This window comes from Macaca nemestrina, chromosome 5 (assembly GCF_043159975.1).
Source record: "Macaca nemestrina isolate mMacNem1 chromosome 5, mMacNem.hap1, whole genome shotgun sequence".
In the NCBI taxonomy this organism is placed as follows: Eukaryota; Metazoa; Chordata; class Mammalia; order Primates; family Cercopithecidae; genus Macaca; species Macaca nemestrina.
Window position 1 is genome coordinate 155,665,169 of NC_092129.1, and position 18,142 is coordinate 155,683,310.

Here is an 18,142-nt window from a genome sequence, read left to right on the forward strand (position 1 = left end):
CTGTTAGCTTCCAGTTCTCCCAATACAGAATGTCAACCAAAGAAAAGTGGGAATGGTTGCTGAATACATACCTGACAAGGCAAACTTCTGTTTTCCCTGGGTTGTGAAGAGAATAGAAAACAAAATTAATGAACTGCTTTTTGCAACAGTAACAACTTCTGTTTTTTTCAAAAGTTGTTTCCTGGATTGCATTTGGGATTCTATTAGTTTATTAGGGCTGTCATAACGAAGTACCACAGACTGCGTGGCTTAAACAACCAAAATTTATTTTCTCATAATTCTGAAGGCTAGAAATCTGAGATTAAAGTGTCATCAGAGTGAATTTCTTTTAAGGCTTCTCTCCTTGACTTGTAGTTGGCTTTCTCCTTGGTGTTTTTGCCTTCATGTGTGTTTCTCCTAATCTTCTCTTTTTATAATGACATCAGTCATATTGCCTAAGGGCATGCCCTAATGACCTCATTTTAACTGAACTACCTTTTTAAAGATCTTACCTTGAAATAGAGTCACCTTCTGAGTTATTGGTGGTTACGATTCCACATATGAATTTTATGGAGATTTCAGACCATAATAAGGCTTAAGCAAGCATGAAATTTTCTTTTTTTTCTTTTTTTGAGACAGAGTCCGCCCAGGCTGGAGTGCAGAGGGGCGATCTCGGCTCACTGCAACCTCTGCCTCCAGGGTTCAAGTGATTCTCCTGCCTCAGCCTCCTGAGTTGCTGGGATTACAGGTGGCCGCCACCATGCCCAGCTAATTTTTGTATTTTTAGTAGAGATGGGGTTTCACCATGTTGGCCAGGATGTTGTATTTTAGTAGAGATGGGTTTCACCATGCTGGCCAGGATGGTCTCTAACTCCTGACCTCAGGTGATCCACCCACCTTGGCCTCCCAAAGTGCTGGGATTACAGGCATGAGCCACTGTGTCCGGCCACAAGTATGAAATTTTCCTGAAACAAGTTTGTTTATTTGTTCATCCACTTACTATTTTATTTATTCATTGACGATTCCTTCCCCTCTTCCGTCCTTCCTTCTTCAGAAATGACTTCCAGTAATCCAAATAAAATATTATTAGCAAACTGGATGATGAAATTATGTTTCATATTAAGCCTGACTTAAGAAAGTCTCAATGAGAGGCCAGGCGCCAGGGCTCACGCCTGTAATCCCAGCAGTTTGGGAGGCCGAGGCGGGTGGATCACAAAGTCAGGAGTTCTAGACCAGCTTTGACCAATATGGTGAAACCCTGTCTCTACTGAAAATACAAAAATTAGACGGGCATGGTTGCCCGCACCTGTAATCCCAGCTACTCGGAAGGCTGAGGCAGGAGAATCCCTTGAACAAGGGAGGCAGAGGTTGCAGTGAGCCGAGACTGTGCTACTGCATTCCAACCTGGGAAAAAAAAAAAAAAGAAAAAGAAAGCCTCAATGACTGAGAAAAATTTCATTTGAGGTTTCATAGTGGAAAATACAGAGTAAAACATTGTGATTATATAACTGACATTGCAGAGTAGAACCCTGATAGAGCTTAGAGAAAAAGAACAACTCTTCTGCCTCAGAAGTTTGAGACATATTTGTCTTCTTTCCTCTCTTTCCTTCCTTGCTTCCTTCTATGCTACCTTTCTTCCTTCCCTCCCTTATTTATTTCCTTCTATCTTTCCTTCTTTTCTTTCCTCCTTTAAGTTGAAGTATAAATCTATACAAGATACTATAATTTATCTGAGTGAATTCAGATCAAGTGCCATCAGCTAATGTGTTTCAGACAAAATATGTTAAGTTTTCTTGTTCAAAATATTTTAAGTCAAAATAAATGGCACTTGCAATTTACTTTTTATTAAAACACTACCTGTCATGTATGCAATTATGTACTTCCTATGGGTTAATGTATTCAACAATCAGAGTTGCCTTACACAAGTTCTGCCTTCATCCACCTTTTTGGTTAAATTTTAAAAAACGGCTGCATGCAGTGACTCACAACTGTAATCCCAGCATTTTGGGAGACTGAGGTGGGCGGATCACCTGAGGTCAGGAGTTCGAGAGCAGCCTGGCCAACATGGTGAAACCTCATCTCTACTTAAAATAAAAAAAATTAGCCGGGCGTCTGGTCACACACCTGTAATCCCAGCTACTTGGGAGGCTGAGGCAGGAGAATTGCTTGAACCCTGGAGGCAGAGGTTGCAGTGAGCTGAGATCACGCCATTGCACTCCAGCTTGGGCAACAAGAGCAAAACTCTGTCTCAAAAAAACCTAAAAAACAAAACAAAAAAAACTTTACTCACTTTCTAATTTTTTTTTTTTTTTTGAAAATTGAGCTGTGGATGCTCCTTATTTATTTGTAATAACATTTTTATTTTTATATATGCTGAAAATGTCTTTACAGTTTATTTCTGGTTTTTCAGTTTGTCAAAAGATTATATTAAATTTGACCTAGGCAAATGAATTAATATTTTTATTCATGAAGTTTTTTATGTGTCTTAAGAAGGCCTTCCCCATACTAACTTCAAAAACGTTAATTTATTTTTGTCAGAAAAACCAGCTTCTGTTTCTTAGCCTCTTAACCTCACAATATTCATATTTAGCTTCTATATTCAAAATACTAAATAAATCTCAATTGTTCGATCCTAACACTTAAAAAAATTAATTTAATCCTTGCTGAGGCAAGGGAGAAATGTAAATAGAAGTGCAGACTTTCACCAAACAAAACAAAAGCTAGAATTATTATAGGCTTGGGAGAGGGTGGCCTTTAGTTGGGTTTAATTCAATTTAAACGAAGCAGCATTTTGATAGCATCAAAGTAAAGCAGGGCTATAAGTAAAACAGTTTGCATCAGGGTTGGGCTGAGAAGCAGACTCAGAACCTGCTTTCTTGAAACTACAGAGTTAAGATAAATATTGACAGATGTGCCTGAAGACCCTTAATGAAATTCCGGACTTGGTTGGAAATTGAATCTGAGGCTTTACATCAAGATCATAGTCAAAGTGAATGTCAAAGTCAAATTCATCAGAGCCACATGGCTCAGATAATCTAGGTAATAATGGATTGTTCCGTTCTTACTGATATAATTTCCACGAGCAAATTTTCTCATCATATTATTTTAGAGAACACCGTTTCTTGACCTGTGCTTATTGATGTTAATTGATAACAGCAGTTTTTTTTTTTTCTAGTTTACTAAAAGAACTAAGGAGCAACTAACAAAAGCTGTTGACCTTCCCCCTCTTCACAAACATTTCTAACAACTCTGTCCTGTTAGCTAAATACCCTTCTTTGCCTACAATTTCCCCTTGTCACCTTCACAGTTGCACACAGCCACCCACTTAGAAATTAGTCATACTGGCCGGGCACGGGTGGCTCACTCCTGTAATCCCAGCACTTTGGGAGGCCGAGGCGGGCAGATTGCCTGAGGTCTGGAGTTTGAGACCAGTCTGGCCACCATGGTGAAACTCTGTCCTTACTAAAAATACAAAAAAATTAGCCGGGCGTGGTGGCATGAGCCTGTAATCCCAGCTACTTGGGAGGGTGAGGCAGGGGAATCCTTGAACCAGGGAGGTGGAGGTTGCAGTGAGCTGAGATCGCATCACTGCCCTCCAGCCAGGGCGACAGAGCAAGACTCTGTCTCTAAAAAAAAAAAATGAAAAAGAAAAAGAAAGAAATTAGCCATACTTTTACCCACTTTACCAGTAATGTACTTTCTTTTTTTTTTTTTTTTTTTTTTGAGACGGAGTCTCGCTCTGTCGCCCAGACTGGAATGCAGTGGCGCGATCTCAGCTCACTGCAAGCTCTGCCTCTCGCCATCCTCCTGCCTCAGCCTCCCGAGTACCTGGGACTACAGGCGCCCGCCACCCCGCCCCGCTAATTTTTTGTATTTTTAGTAGAGACGGGGTTTCAATGTGTTAACCAGGATGGTTTCAATCTCCTGACCTCGTGATCCACCCCCCTCGGCCTCCCAAAGTGCTGGGATTACAGGCGTGAGCCACCGCGGCGGACCCAGTAATGTACTTTCTATTCAACAGATGGCTTTAAATATGATCACTTGTAAAATAGAAGGAATGAAAAATAAAATACTTGGTTTTAGCCTGGAAACGTAGAAGTACTGTGAAAAGATCAAAGAGCTGTTGAAAAAACAAAGGGCAGAGGTGGAAACAAACCAATCCTTTTTTCTGCCTAACCTCCTTTCTTACCCCTCCCACTTTCCAGAAAAGGAGTTACAGCACCACAGCCTGAGAGACCTTGGCAATAATAGTGAGCAAAGTATTTGCTCAGCAGCACATACAAGAATCAACATTAAAAGCACTGCACCTAGTGGAGATGCCGGGGATCGAACCGGGGATCTCATGCATGCAAAGCATGCGCTCTACCACTGAGCTACATCCCCAGCAAAAATACTTTACTAACAAAATTTCTTAAAATACACTGTATTCGATCAATTTTTTTTCCCCCAAAATAAGTTTTAAATAGTTTCTCGTGCAAGAATTGTGTGAATTTTGCAGGTTACGAGTGTGAGAAAGAAGATTTAAATGAATGTCACTAAATCCGTTAGAGTAATTGGAAACTCACCAGGCCCAACACAGAACAAGTGGTTGCAAAACTGGCTTTTATCCTAGCAGGACTATGTATATAAGTCATTCAGATCCAGTCATTTGAAAAGGGCAGAATAAAAAAAAGTAGAACCATAGATGGTTACAGCAAACCACTGGGAAATTTCCTGATGTTCGGCGGGTTAAAGTACTGGGATAGATTCATCTTGTAAGGCATACCCAGTTTTAGGTTTTGGTCTTGGAATTATCCACAGACCAACCCTCCGCCTAGTCTAAAAAGAAAAATCCCACTCAGTAGATTGGATGAGTAAATCTGTATCTTGTTGAATAAAAAGCATAAGAGAAATGTGAATATTCAAATATAAATCTGGGTTACAAAATGTGAGAAACAGAATTCAGTGTCAGGCAATAGATCTCAAAGTGTGGTCCTCAGAACAACAGCATCGGCATCACCTAGGATCTTACTAAAAATACAAATTCTCTGGGCCTGCTCCAGACCTATGAGTCAGGGACTGTGGAAGTAGGGCTCAACAATCTATGTTTTAGTAAGCCCTGAGGGTGATTCTGGTACATGCTTAAGTTTGAGAACCGCTGATGTAAGGTAGTGATGAATACAACATTGCTGTTTCATTTTCTTTCTTTCTTTCTTTCTTTTTTTTTTTTTGAGACGAAGTTTTTGCTCTTGTTGCCCAGGCTGGAGTGCAATGGCGCAATCTTGGCTCACTGCAACCTTCGCCTCCCGGGTTCAAGCAATTCTCCTGCCTCAGCCTCTGGAGTAGCTGGGATTACAGGCGACTGCCACCACGCCCGGCTAATTTTTGTATATTTAGTAGAGATGAGGTTTCACCATGCGGACCAGGCTGGTCTTGAACTTCTGACCTCAGGTGATCCACCCACCTCGGCCTCCCAAAGAGCTGGGATTACAGGTGTGAGCCCCCGCGCCCAGCCTGCTGTTTCATTTTCTAACATTAACACAGTACTAAGGTGTTTCTAGCATTTTAAAATAAAATAATTTGACATATTAGACCTGAATTTTTATGTGTGTATATTAAACCATTTAAACTTGTGAGGGAAATAAAAGTGATTTTTAATATATTGTGAAAATAGTATGTGACTATTTTAAAAATTACTTGTGTATTAGACAAACAGCAGATATTTTTGTTTATATTTGAAAGCCTTTGAACATTAAAGAATCTATCCACCATATTGAGAGGATAAGAGGAGTCAGGAGAGAGAGAATTTGTTTCTGGACCTCAGTTATTTTCCCAATTTTGGTTGTTTTGAAGCAGCAACGTTTGTCTCAGTGCACATGCAATTTGGGCTTTAGAGAGGATGTCCACCCGCTGGCTTCCTAGAGAGTTTAAACTTTGGTTTCTTTAAAGTGTTGACCATGGCTGAGTTTATGCAGTAGTACATGGGTTTAGCAACCACAAAATATTTTACTAAGAAACTGTTTAAAAAATAAATTTTCACTGTTAATTTTTCTGGCTCTGCTCTTCTGCATAGAGCAAGGATAAAATCGTAAAATAATCCTATTTTTATTTTAATTATGCAATACAAGGTGTCCTTGACAGAAGTCTTGTGATACGGTTTGGATCTGTGTCCCAGCCCAAATCTCACATGGAATTGGAGCAGGGTCCTGGTGGGAGGTGATTGGATCATGGGTGCAGTTTCCACCTTCCTGTTCTCCTGATAGTGATATCAGATCTGGAGATCTGATCGTTTAAATGTGTGTGGTGGCACCTCCCCCACCCCTCTTACCTGGTCCGTCTGGTAAGATGTGCTTGCTTCCCCTTCACCTTCTGCTATGATTGTAAGTTTCCTGAGGCTTCCCAGTCATGCTTCCTGTTAAGCATGTGGAACTGTGAGTCAATTTAAACCTTTTTTCTTCATAAATTACCCAGTCTCAGGTAGTTCTTTGTTCCAGTATGAGAACAGACTAATATATCTTAGCTCTTGTGTTACAAGGGAGACCTCATTTGAGATCAGCCTGCTGGCATTGCAATGAAGTGCTTTGTATCAGGAAACGGTACACTATTGACCTTTTTTTCTGTTCACAGCTGAGCCACATGTATATAATCTAGATTTTGTTTTCATAGTTTTGTACTTTTATAGCCTATTTTTGAAGATTAACACATTTGCAAAATGACTGACACAATCTTTGCCTAATCCAATGAGTGTTACAGAAAGCTTGTTATGACTAGAACTGTAAATCTGTCTTTTTTTTTTTTTTCCTCGAGATGGAGTCTTGCTCTGTCACCTAGGCTGGAGTGCAGTGGCACGATCTTGGCTCACTGCACCCTACACCTCCCGGGTTCAAGCAGTTCTCCTGTCTCAGTCTCCCGAGTAGCCAGGATTACAGGGGCCCACCACCGCACCTGGCTAATTTTTGTATTTTTAGTAGAGAGGGGGTTTCACCATGTTGGTCAGGCTTGTCTCGAACTCCTGACCTCAAGTGATCCCCCACCTCGGCCTCTCAAAGTGCTGGGATTACAGGCGTGAGCCACCGTGCCCGGCCTAGAACTGGAAATCTTAAAAAGAGGTATGTGATAATAGAAGGCTGAAATTAAAACCTGCATTAAAAAAAAAAAATCACCAAATCTATTTGAAAACAAGTCAATTTGTGTTATGCTGAAATTTTCAGGGGCTGTCAGATTTCTCCTTTTAGCCACATTTCTGAATGTCTACAAATATCAATATTGCCCCATAGCGCTTTGGCCCTTTGTACTTCAAAATACATTTTGTTTCATGTTTTTTGTTTGTTTTGTTTTTTGAGTTTTTTTTTTTTTGAGATGGAGTTCTGTTCTGTCACTCAGGCTGGAGTGCAGTGGCAGGATCTCAGTTCACTGCAACCTCTGCCTTCCGGGTTCAAGTGATTCTCCTGCCTCAGCCTCCTGAGTAGCTGGGATTATAGGCACATGCCACCACATCGGGCTGATTTTTGTATTTTTAAAGGAGACGAGGTTTCACCATGTTGGCCAGGCTAGTCTCGAACTCCTGAGTCCAGGCAATCTGCCCACCTCCGTCTCCCAAAGTGTTAGGACTACTGGTGTGAGCCACTGCGCCCATCCATGTTTTTTCTTTTCCTTGAAACAACAGTACATATAATAGAGGTACAATTCATTGGGATTAAAAAAAAAAAAAAAAAAGAGGAGAAGAGAGGAAAATAAAACTGAGTAAAAACAGTTTGGATTTCCAGTTTGGGGTTCTGCATGTAAGTAGCTTGGATGTTGCCACTTTGCTCTAACAACAATTGAAAAGCTGAAGGAAGTGAAAAATCAATAACTCTTTTTAGATTCATAAAAGAAGATAGGTCACAGAGGAAACTGGTGCCCCCCCAAATTGGAGAGATAGACAGACACCAAAAATCACAGCACACTGGAGCAGAAACATCTGTGGGAACCATTGCCTAGGTAAGAAAACCTGAATTCTAATCAATGAATTGCTGGAAACTAGGTGTACACAAGTCTGAGAGTTAAAAACTCCAGGGGGACCCAGTCATAGCAAGGCCCCCATGCTTTTGTGTGTTTTACTTACAGGAACTTGACCAGATTATCACGGTAAATATTAGAGAAAAATCCCCTTGTGCTTCCACATGGGGAGAGGAAAAGGGACTATTTTGAATAGCACCTGTTTGTCTTAATAAGTTCTGCCCTCAGGAGAAACTGGTTAATCAGAGCCTAACCTGCTGAGGTTTTATCAGCTCTGAGGGGAGGAAAATACCCAACCCAGATAGCTCTAACCTTCCATGTCATGGAAGGGAAATATTTAACTCCAGTCCAGTCTAGCCATCCTGTCCCCTTAAGGGAAGAGAAAAACAACTAAGCAACACTTGTATGATTCACAGTGCAGACACGCAGGCTTACTGAAAGACAGGCCTAATTGGAGGACTGCAGAAATCTTCCTGTCCCCCTGCATCTTGCCCTCACATTACTAAAGATCTATATGTAGCAGTTCCTTTAACCCAGTGTATCATGTTGAGCTATCAAGAAAAAAGTTACAAGGCAAACTAAAAGGCAAAAAAAAAAAAAAAAAAAAAAAAAAACCAGCTTGAAGATGGAAAGCAAGCCTCAGAAACAGACATGGGCAGGGATCTTGGGATTACCAGATGGGGAATTCAAAACAACTATGATTAATATGCTAAGGACTCTAACGGATAAATTAGACAGCATGCAAGAACAGATGGGCAATGTAAGCAAAGAGATGGAAATTCTAAGAAACAACCAAAAAGAAATGCTAGAGATAAAAATAAAATGCTGTAACAGAAATGATGAATGATGTTGATGGGCTTATTAGTACACTTCATATGGCTGAAGAAAGAAGCTTTGAACTTAAGGATACATCAGTAGAAATTTCCAAAACCAAAAAGCAAAGAGAAGAAAGACTGAAAAGAAACAAACCCAAAACAAGTAGCAACTAAGCCTGTGAAAAGATGCTCCACATCATATCCCATCAGATAAGTGCAAATTAAAACAAGAGACAACACACACACCTATTAGAATGACCAAAATCCAGAACCCTGACAATACCAAATACTGTTGAGGATGTCAAAAAATAGGAACTTGAATTCATTGTTGATGGAAATACAAAATGGTATGACGTCTTTGAAAGACTTTAGCAGTTTCTTACAAAATTAAATATACATTTACCATACAAGTCAGCAATTATACTCCTTAGTCTCTAACCAGAGAAGCTGAAAACATATGTACACATAAAAACTTACACATATATGTCTATAGCAGCTTCATTCGTAATTGCCCAAACTTGGAAACAATCAAGATTTCCTTCTGTAGGTGAATAAACAAACTGTGGCACATCCAGACCACGGAATATCATTCAGTGCTAAAAAAAAAAAAAAGAAATGAGTTATCAAGCCATGAAAAGACATGGAGGAAACATACACCATATTATTAGGTGAAAGAAGCCAATCTGAAAAAGTTACATACTGTATGATTCCAAATATATGGTATTCTGGAAAAGGCAAAGCTATAGAAATAGTAAAAGATCAGAAGTTGCCAAGGGTTAGAGGGAGAGGGAGGAACTGATTAATTGGTGGAGCACAAAGGATTTTTAGCTCAGCAAAAATACTCTGTATACTATAATGGTGGATGTATGTCATTATATATTTATCCAAACCCATAAAATGTACAACACCAAGAGTAAACCCTATTATAAACTATGGACTTTGAGTAATACTGATGTGTCAATTTAGGCCATCAATTTTAACAAATACATCACTGTATTGGCGATGTTGATGAGAGGGGAGCTATGCATGTGTGTGGACAGGGATTATATGAGATTTCTCTGTGGCTTCCTCTCAATTTTGTTGTGAACCTAAAACTGTTCCAAACAAATAAAGTCTAAAAAACCAAAGTCAAACAAACAACAACAACAACAAAAAGACAAAAACAAAAACAAGGAAAGCTAAGACCTTTCAGACCTAGAATGCATCACAGTTGTCTAAAATGGCAGAATTTTTTTTTTTTTTTTTTTTGAGACAGAGTCTCGCTCTGTTGCCCAGGCTGGAGTGCAGTGGCATGATCTTGGCTCACTGCAACCTCTACCTCCTGGGTTCAAGCAATTGCCCTGCCTCAGCTTCCCTAGTAGCTGGGATTACAGGCGTATGCCACCATGCCCGGCTAATTTTTGTATTTTTAGTAGAGACAGGCTATCACCATATTAGTCAGGCTGGTCTTGAACTCCTGACCTCGTGATCTGCCCGCCTTGGCCTCCCAAAGTGATGGGATTACAGGCATGAGCCACCACGCCTGGCCCAAAATGGCAGATTTTAATATATGAAGCTAAAAACCTAAAAATGTACTTGTGTTGGTTGAATTTCCCTTGATATCTCAAATTCCTGCTAGTGAGAGAATTTTTGTGGGACATTGCCCTTTGGAGTGCCTTTTATGTGGTCCCATTTGCCACAACTGGTCTCTTTAAAACTTTCCTTGCAGTAGTGAATAAGGGGGAGAACAAGGAAGGGTGCAGATATTTTGAAAAAGGAAGAACAGAAGTTGAAAAAAATTCCACACAGAGGCAGTTTGAGAGCTAGGGATTAGTGTGAAGACACAGACCCACAATTCAAAACTGCGATGGTTTTCATAAGCAAGATTAACTAGGAATGGAACCCACCAGACTCGGCCAGGTTGAGAGATAAGTGCAAGATGACAGGAACTCATTCTTCCTGAACATGTAGTTCTCTGGGTCAGCCCAGTGCAGGTGCAGCAGGACAGAGGCTTAACCCCCTCTACCCCAAAACCTCCAATCCATCCAGTTTGGTTGCCAGAGGGGCTGCAGGAACCTGGAGGGAGACAAGAAGTTCCTGGAGACAACAGAGTGCTACTGAAGACTCTGGTTGTTTACACCCTGATCTTCCCTTTAATCATTAAGAAATTGAGCTGTCCTGTTTCCAGCTGGGGAAAAAACAATCAAACAATTAAACAACCCAACCCCCCAAAACCTCCCAAACGTGTTCATTTCCTAAAATAAACAAAACTGGTTTTTTTCAAAAAGCAAAAAGCGACATAAAGCAGATCTACAGGTATTTGCCCTGCAATGCAAACATACCAGGGATTGGACTTAAGACCTTATGCTTGCGAACCATATGCTCTATACCAAGTCACACTGAAGGAAGAGAGAAAGGGATGAAAGGAGGAAGGGAGGCAGGAAGGAAGATTTGTTCTCTAATCTTTACGAAAGTCTCTCTCAAAATATTAACTAAGGGGGCTGGGTGTGGTAGCTCATGCCTATAATCCCAGCACTTTGGGAGGCCCAGGTGGGTGGATCATTTGAGGTCAGGAGTTTGAGATCAGCCTGGCCAACATGGCGAAACTCCGTCTCTACTAAAAATACAAAAATTACCCGGGTGTGGTGGTGGGTGCTTGCAGTCCCAGGTACTCGGGAGGCTGAGGCAGGAGAATCGCTTGAACCTGGAAGATGGAGGTTGCAGTGAGCTGAGATTGCACCACTGCACTCCAGCCTGGGTGACAGAGCGAGACTCTGTCTCAAAAACAACAAAACAAAACAAAAAACAACAACAACAAAATTAGCTGAGGGGATTTAGGCTTGCTTAATTCTGGGAAAACATTTCTTAAAGTCAGTTTAGTTTCATAAATACATATGAAGTGCCACTAACCACAGACTCTATACATTTTTTTCTCCTTGCTCTTAGCACACTTTCTACCATGGTTCTCTCGCTCCTTCCAGGCTCTAAGCTGAACTGTCCAGTGCAAGACTTCACTCAACCATCCAGTCGCTAGTAGCCATGGCACAAAGGGCATGGTCTAAATCATGAAGTTTATGATGCCCTGGCCCAACTTGCAAGGAATTCCTTATACGTGGGGGACCATTGCAATCCCAGATCCCCACCTTGAATGGAATTCAAAGGCCTAAAGGTAAGCAACTCCCAGGTGAGTCAAGGCAGTACACATGTTGATGGGCATTTAGACCTGGCAGTGCTCAATCTTGGGGGTAGGAGGGATGCTGATCCACTAAGAATTTGGAAACTAAGAATTGACCATTTGGGGATCAACGAGGGTCATGTAACTGTTATCATGTACTAGTCTTGTTCCTTATCAGAATTCATCAGAAAAACTACTCCACCACTAAAAATGGCCAGATATTACCACATATAGATTGGAGAAAGAGGTAACAGCACATCCATTTTTTCAATGTCAGGGTCTTGTGTCCAACAAAGCTGCAGGCTTCCCTCCTGGTGGTGCCCTTTCGTCTTCTCTTACTGGAAACCAAAGACAGCCTTCTCAGAAAAGGCTAGGAGAATAAGGCCTCAGTGCACCAGTCAATTTCCACTTTTGGTGCTAAGAAGGGAGTTTGATGTTCTTTGGTTCTCTGTCTTCCACGCTTCATTACTGAAAATGTTCTTGAGGTTTGTTCTGATCTGTCTTACTCTAGCCCAAGAACATCAGTCTAGGAGCATTCTAGGAACACTAAGGTCTGCTTCTCTTAATCATGCCCTCAGTTAGCAAATCAATAAGGAAGAATCAAGAGCTACTCTGTAGCTGCTGTATGCAGGCCACTGAGGCCTGCTTTGAAGAACACCTCCCAAGATCCAACTACTACCTTCTTTAGCTCCGGCAATTTTAATGTATGGTTTTAAGGCGGTATTAAGGCTGTATTACTGACTGCTAGCACCCGGCTTGCCCTCCAGTGGATCTTAGTTGAAGGATTTAAAGTGTGCTTCCCTCCAACTACAGGGCCAACAAAGTTTCCACTTGTGATTCTCCCCTCACTCCCTGGTGTCCGGGTGGGGAGTAGGTCATTTGCACTCTTGCCGCCTTTATTGGATGTGGCAGCCCGTGTATAAGCTTCTGGAATCGAACCTTGGTTATGGTTAAAATTTTGCTGTCACAAATTTTGCAGATGTATACAGCTGAACACATGAACACATTGCCTGGGAGCCTTCCCAAGATCTTGGATGAGGCCAATACAAGCCAATGGGGTTGTTAGCATCGTGTTATAGCTAAGCTGATTTCCTCTGGGGGTAAAACAAAGCAAAACAAAACCTCTTGAATCCCCCATTCACACCTGTCGAGCCATTTTAGCTTGGAAATTGATAGGGCGATCTGAGTAGGAGAGGAGCAAGAGAGTCCGGGAACCATTCGCATTTTCATTGTCCGCGCCAGGTGTTCTCAATCGTGCAGGTTTCATCTTTGAGACAAGCCTGTGACCCAAAAGGATAAATCAGTCAGACTTGCTAGCAGGGCGAAGAGGAAGGGACACACGTGTCTGACAGTTGACCCAGCATCAAAGGAGCCCCAGCCACAAAGCGAAAGAAGCCGGGAGAACATTCAGCGCCACTGCAAACGCACGCGAGAGGGGAGGCCTCTGCCTCTGGGTTCCAGAAGATTCCTGCCCCTTTGGCGGGGAGGAGGTGTCTTGCGCTCGGATGCCAAAATTGCAACTAAGCTTATCCCAAACAACGTTCGCAACGCCTCCCAAGCCCAACCACTACCCCATATCAGAGCCGAGTGACCTCGAGCACGTGCCCCCTTAGAGTCCCGGCGCCGACTGCCCCCGCTGGCAAGATGTTCCAAGGACCAGGCTGGTGATCCCGGACCGAGGCGGGAGAGAAGCAAGGAGGGAAGCGGTGGCTCCATTGGAAGAGATAACTATGGCCCCCAAGGCAAACTGCGGCCGCAGATCCTCTTCCTACCGCTAGAAGAGAGCGACCGCACAGCCGCGGAGCGAAAGGTCTCCCAGCCCTGGGCGTTCCTCCTCTCTTGGGGTTTCTGAGATACATTATCCTCGCCGGCAGGAATCGGGAAGGGTGGAATTTGGACGAACAGGAAGAGGCAGCTGCGGTCTGGCCGCTGCCACGGACATTGCAGAGAGCTCCTATCCCTCAGAAACACACCCCGACACCGAGCTGGGGCGGACAGAGTTAACGCATTTGCATGTTGGCTTGCGGTGCGGCGACGGCTGCCGTCCCTGCTCCCCATACCCCCGAGGAGAGACGAGCCCTTTGCAGGCAGCAGGAGAATCAGGGACGCCTCGAGGTGCTAGGCAACTTTCACTAAACACGCAGGGCTAAACCTGCATGGGCCTGTTGGTTACCAGCGTGTCCCGCAGCCCAGGCCGGGTAATGGACGCCCGAGTCAGGTCACCCAGATCTCTCCACCACCCGCTGCGGTCTGTTAAGGAACCACCTGCTGCCGCGAGGAGCGGCAGGTCGGTGGGTGGAAGAGAGTTAGTCTGGGATGCAGAGAAGCGCGGCGGGAGAAATAAGCAAAGAGCCGAAGTTTTTATCTTCCAGTTCGGCTCTCTTTGCTTATTTCTAGAGATTTATATTTATTTATTTGCAGGCCTCTTTTACTTGATTCAAAAGGTTTCATCTTAGCTTTTGCCTTTTTGTTCACATTGATTTTCTAGCGGCCAGAGGGGTACAACAGGAAGGGGCAGGGCACCCACCGCTGCTCTCTGGTATTTTTGGGGAGATTTCGAGTGCTCCAGGGGACCCGGGGACATCCACACTGACGACCGAGCAAGGCTTGTTCCAATGACAGAGAGAGGAGGTCCTCCACGGGGAGGTGAACTTGCAAGGACAAGGAGTCCGCGACGAGGAGGAAGGGGCGGGATGGAAGGCAGGGAATAGGATCCCTGTCCGCCACACTTACGCGGGCAAGAAAGAAAACGGGGATGAGAGGCAGGGCGAGGCACAGGTTGGCGATGTGACGCGGCCGCAAACGCTAGGAGCTCACCGGAGAAGTCAACGGACCACCCTAAGCTGAATCCTAAGAAGGCAGAGGCGAGGCATGGTCTTCGAGGAGCGTTAGTCCGCTGAACTGCGATCTGCGGGTTAAAATTAACCGCCCGAGAGCGGGGAGAAAGGGCCATGTTTTTATTGCTGAAGGGTAAAAGGACTTATGTCCAAGGCTGAGCTAATAAACGGTTCCGGGAAATACTCAACGGTCCCCTCCATCGAGCGCAATGAGCCTCTGCGCTCCAGAAGCTACCTTACTAGAAAAAGGGAACAAACTTAACATAAATCGACACTTATAAACTGTTTGTGGTAAATGAAATTTAGGGAAAACACAGGGAAGTTATGTATAGTATTAATAATAATTTGTTGAGCAGACTTGATTTTCTATGAATATAAATTGAAAAAGCCGACGGAATTGTGTAGCGCTACTCTATGTTGTTAAGAGCTATATGAGTTAACAAAGGGAAAAGAAAGTGTCAGGATTCGGGGGATGTAGCTCAGTGGTAGAGCACGTGCTTTGCACGCACGAGGTTGCGGGTTCGATCCCTGGCGTCTCCACTTTAGTAAGCTGAAGAATGAGAACGGTGGTTTGTTATTCCTCTTTCTTTAGGCTTGGGCAGAGCGTCCTGACGTCTTCAAATACTTGAAAATGGGTCGGTGGCTTTGAACGTCAGATGTAATACATGGCACACTTGTATACTGCCAAACTTTCTCCAACTGTCAAAATCCTGTAACTGCTAACTGCTTTAGAACACCTTTAAATCTCATCACTCATTAACAAAACTGGGTTTACGTTGTTATGACTGAAGGCACATGATTTGTAACCAGAAATACAATTATTTGGAGCACAGTTGAAGATGATTCTGCCTTTTTCTCTCAGCCACGGGGATTATCCTTTTTTTTTTTTTTTGAGACGGTGTCTCCTTCTGTCGCCCAGGCTGGAGTGCAGTGGCGCGATCTCGGCTCATTGCAAGCTCCGCCTCCCGGGTTCCCGCCGTTCTCCTGCCTCAGCCTCCCTAGTAGCTGGGACTACAGGTGCCCGCCACCACGCCCAATCTCTCAGCCACAGGGATCATCTTTTAAGAGTTAGTTTTGCCGGGCGCGGTGGCTCACGCCTGTAATTCCAGCACTTTGGGAGGCCGAGGCGGGCGGATCACGAGGTCAGGAGATCGAGACCATCCTGGCTAACACGGTGAAACTCCGTCTCTACTAAAAATACAAAAAAAAAAAAAAAAAAATTAGCCGGGCGTTGTGGCGGGCGCCTGTAGTCCTAGCTACTCGGGAGGCTGAGGCAGGAGAATGGCGTGAACCTGGGAGGCGGAGCTTGCAGTGAGCCGAGATTGTGCCACTGCACTCCAGCCTGGGCGACAGAGCGAGACTCCGAGTTTTGAGGCAGAAGGGCTGGGCAGGGGCGAGGGCAGAGCTGGCGCGTCCTCGTGGCTGGGGCTCCAGAGCAAACCACCTGCCTCACCAGCGCTGGAGTTCGCGCCGCTTGGCCTCACCTCACTCGTGCTGTCCCTCCCGTTAGCTTGCCTGGCTTTGTCTCACCTGACGCGCCATGTCTCGCCTACCCGGGCTCTGTCCTCAACTCTGCCACCATCGCTGTGTGGCTGTGTTTGCCCTGCAGCCCGACCCCTGCCTCCCCCACTCTGAGCCTCCGTGCCAGCCCATGTGTGCCACTGAAATATGGCTGTTGGAATTGTGTTTTACGACCTTCTTAACATCTTCTGCATGTGTGCTAAGCAGTCTGAGCCAGTTCAGAAAGGAGTAGATGGAAGATGTTGAGCGCCTGTTAATGTCCAAAAAACTTTCAGAAAAAAAAAAATAAAAAGCAAAAACTGTCTTCATAAACTGTAATACCACATTACAAGCACTGTGGTATTCAGTTTCATAACCATCTTTGTGATAAAAATTTTGTACTTTTTTAGTACTGTGCATTATAGAGATGTATAGTCAAAAATGTTTTGCTTAAGTGTTAAATACAACTGAAGCACTTTAAAAAAGTTAGCTTTGAGCTTTATATCAGGAATTGTCTGAACTATTTGCCTTAAGATACCTTTTCTGCGGTTGTTACCCTGGTCTTTTCACCAATATGCTACTTTTTCTTGCTGGGGGCGGCTGTCATATATACAATCTATAGTATTGGTTTATATAGCATATATTGTATTGTAAGCCATTTTTTCAGTTGCTTGTTGAATGAGACCTGGTCTAGTTCAATTGAATTTAAGGCCATTAGAATGACCTAAAGGGGGCCGGGCGCGGTGGCTCAAGCCTGTAATCCCAGCACTTTGGGAGGCCGAGGCGGGCGGATCACAAGGTCAGGAGATCGAGACCACAGTGAAACCCCGTCTCTACTAAAAATACAAAAAATTAGCCGGGCGCGGTGGCGGGCGCCTGTAGTCCCAGCTACTCAGGAGGCTGAGGCAGGAGAATGGCGTGAACCCAGGAGGCGGAGCTTGCAGTGAGCCGAGATCGCGCCACTGCACTCCAGCCTGGGCAACAGCGTGAGACTCCGTCTCAAAAAAAAAAAAAAAAAAAAAAAAAAAAAAAGAATGACCTAAAGGGTAACTTTTTCTTCTAAAAACTAAGGCCCGAATTATTGACACACTCTTGAAGAAACAGCTATGCAAATTATGTTTACATAATTTTTTGGACTCAAGATTGGGGGGAGAACAGAGGTAGTTGCAAGGATATAACAAGTGGTAGAGCTTACAATTTGCATGCCTAGGTTTCCCAATTCGATGCTTGGTATCTCCACTTTGTCTTCCCCACAAGGAACAAATGAAGCAAAACCTATTCTGTTTGTTCATAGGTTATTTCATTCCTCTTTCGATGTCACTGCTGGTGTTTACTTTCTGTCTTCATTCCCACTTCCTGGTAGTTACTCTCCAAGAAACTATATAAAGATGCCATTTTTGTGGCAATTTTGGTCAACAATCAGAACAGTCAGTAATACCTCCAGTGGGGATGTGGTTCAGTGATAAAGATTGGAAGACCCAGATTTGATCCACAGAACTTCCTCTTCCCATCTACCTCTTTAAAGAGTGAGACATTGCATGAATTCTGTAAACAAAACAAGGCCTTTGTCTTTCTCCCCTTAACAATTTCGAAAATAGGTTAAAACATCAGAAGTTGAGGCAGTTAAATACAGACATATATGTTTATTCAGTTTTTTATTGATGTATCATTTCATGTGCTGGCTGGCTTAGTAGATTAGATGCTGATACTGAGTGGATTTTTGATCTTTGCAAGGGCCTCTTTTTTTGTGTGGTGAATTTATTTATTTATTTATTTATTTATTTATTGAGAAAGAGTCTTGCTCTGTCGCCAGGCTGGAGTGCAGTGGCATGATCTTGGCTCACTGAAACCTCTCCCTCCTGGGTTCTAGCAATTCTTCT

The 18,142-nt window shown here is 43.4% G+C and overlaps 1 protein-coding gene, 1 long non-coding RNA gene and 2 other non-coding genes across 4 annotated transcripts in view; 2 read left to right on the forward strand and 2 right to left on the reverse strand.

Moving 5' to 3' along the window:
- Positions 1-4,290: 4,290 nt before the first annotated feature.
- TRNAA-UGC (transfer RNA alanine (anticodon UGC)) lies at positions 4,291-4,362 on the reverse strand. The gene has a single exon. It is a non-coding gene; the product is annotated as a tRNA-Ala (tRNA).
- Positions 4,363-9,214: 4,852 nt separating this feature from the next.
- LOC139363470 (uncharacterized) lies at positions 9,215-14,899 on the reverse strand. The gene is made up of 5 exons (XR_011623905.1): positions 14,659-14,899; positions 13,070-13,205; positions 12,151-12,263; positions 10,658-10,826; positions 9,215-9,367 (listed from the first exon to the last, which is right to left on the reverse strand). It is a non-coding gene; the product is annotated as an uncharacterized lncRNA (long non-coding RNA).
- The window catches only part of LOC105491605 (SCAN domain containing 3), a 61,830-nt gene continuing 55,447 nt past the window's right edge, over positions 11,760-18,142 (forward strand). The window contains exon 1 of the mRNA XM_071097416.1: positions 11,760-11,919. The gene's annotated coding sequence lies outside the window, so the exon portion shown is untranslated. The remainder of the gene's footprint in view (positions 11,920-18,142) is intronic.
- Positions 15,231-15,302, forward strand: TRNAA-UGC (transfer RNA alanine (anticodon UGC)). Its single transcript has one exon. It is a non-coding gene; the product is annotated as a tRNA-Ala (tRNA).